Raw genomic sequence first — 1896 nt, 5'->3', positions numbered from 1 at the left:
AGTAGGGGGTGCTGTGGTGCGGGGAGCTTGGCAGGGGTTCAGTAGGGGGCGCTGTGGTGTGGGGGCTCAGCAGGGGGCGCTGTGGTGCGGGGAGCAGGGCGGGGGCTCAGTAGGGGGCACTGTGGTGCGGGGAGCAGGGCAGGGGCTCAGTAGGGGGCGCTGTCCCTGGCAGTCGGTGCCGATCCCAGCGTCCTAGTGTGTTAGTGGTGCGAAGCTCTAAGCCCTTGCAGGCCACGGAGCAGGGCTCCTGGCGGGTTCATGCCCTGCTGCTGGCTCTGAACGGCTAGGGGAGAAGAGGGGCCGGGGGGGACTCCTCACGCCCCGGCCGTTTCCGGGGTTTCCCGCTGGCTGTGCCCTGCTGTCAGCAGCCCTCCGGTCCCTGGCTGCTTGTCGCTGTTCATTTCAGGGCCTCCGAATTCTTTAATGTTGCTGATCAGCAGCAGTGCAGAGCCCTCCGCTGGCATGTGGCCATCGCTTGTAACCACCCAGCTCCTTCTGACTGTGCCAGTGACAGGACTGACACATGCCGGCCGGCCGCATGGTGCTCTCACGAGGGGCTCTGCCTGGGTGTCACTTCCCCCTCTGTAGCCTGTCTGGAATGATCTGTCCCCACCTGGAGGGCTATGGGTGGGTTTGGGATGAATCCAGCCTGGGGAGTAGGGTGCTTTGGGTGTCCCCACCCAGGCAGGGTGGAGATTGGCACTGGTAAATCAGAACTCCGGAGGCCCTTTGGTCCCAGACATGGAGCCTTATGGGCTGGCATGTGTCATGTTCCCCATATCTGCCTAGGGACATGCACAGATCCTTCCCCCCCCCCCCCCCGAGCTTTCCCACTGCTAAGGAATTTAGCTGGGGTGGGAGCTGACTCCCTGTGGCTGGCAGTGCCTGGTGCTGTGCCAGGGCTGGCCATGGGGAGCTCATGGGGCGGGATGCGCTGGGGGGCTGAGGAGGGAGGAGCTGAAGTTACGATCAGGTGGAAGGGGTGAGTGAGGGTGGGGGCTGGCCCAGGAGCCGAGGTTGGGGGCTGGGAGATGGCAGGGTGAGCTGGCCAGGGCAGGGCCGGGCGAGGAAACACACATGCTTTTCACATTGTGACTCCAGTCCCCCAAACCTGTGCCGCTGGGGTGAACCTCAGCTGGTGGGACAGGACGGGCGCAGCTCCAAGGGGGCTGGTTTGCACCCGCTGGGCTGTGGCCAGGACATGCATCGGTTCCCCTGGGGGTTGTAGGGACTTGCTGGCTGGCTGGTCAGTGGCTCTGACCCAGCACAGGCTCTCCGTCCCCCCTGCTCTGTGTCCCCTGCCTGCCACCTCCTTCGTGCCCCCAGCGCCGCTACGAGCCACAGCCTCTCTGGTGCGCTCTCCAGTCTGTCCGCCAGGCTCCCAGCCCAGCCCTTGGGCAGCGAGTGCCTGTCCCAGATCTCGCCTCCAGCCTAAATCCACTGTCCTCAAATTCCTCCCCTCCCCGGCACTCCCCAGCCAAGCCCGCTAGTTCCCATCCCCCCATGGCACACAGGGTGCAGGCCTGTGCTCCCCATTTCTGGCTGCTCCCCCCTTGCCCTTTTGACCCCAGAGCTGGGATTGGTGCATTTGTCACCTCCCCTCCAGGGCTGCTCCCCCCCCAGAGGTGTCTGCGTCCATCTCCCTGCCGCCAGGCCAGGCCGGAGCTCCCTTTGTTGGGCTGTGATTGAGCTCAGCGGGGCCTCCCCAGCCCCATTGTTGTGCGAGATCAGGGGGACGGGGCAGGAGCTGGGACAGGCTTGTTGATGTGGCCGCTTGACTTGGCCAGCACCAGGCCGACCCATCGCCCTGGGGAGGAGGGATGTGGATTTCCCTCTGTGGTGTCCCTCAGCCCTGGCTCCCTGCCCCGGGCTGGGGGTAGGGGGTGGAACAGTGCC

This window comes from Chelonoidis abingdonii, chromosome 2 (assembly GCF_003597395.2).
Source record: "Chelonoidis abingdonii isolate Lonesome George chromosome 2, CheloAbing_2.0, whole genome shotgun sequence".
Classification (NCBI taxonomy): Eukaryota; Metazoa; Chordata; order Testudines; family Testudinidae; genus Chelonoidis; species Chelonoidis abingdonii.
Note: the sequence above shows the minus strand (reverse complement) of the source record.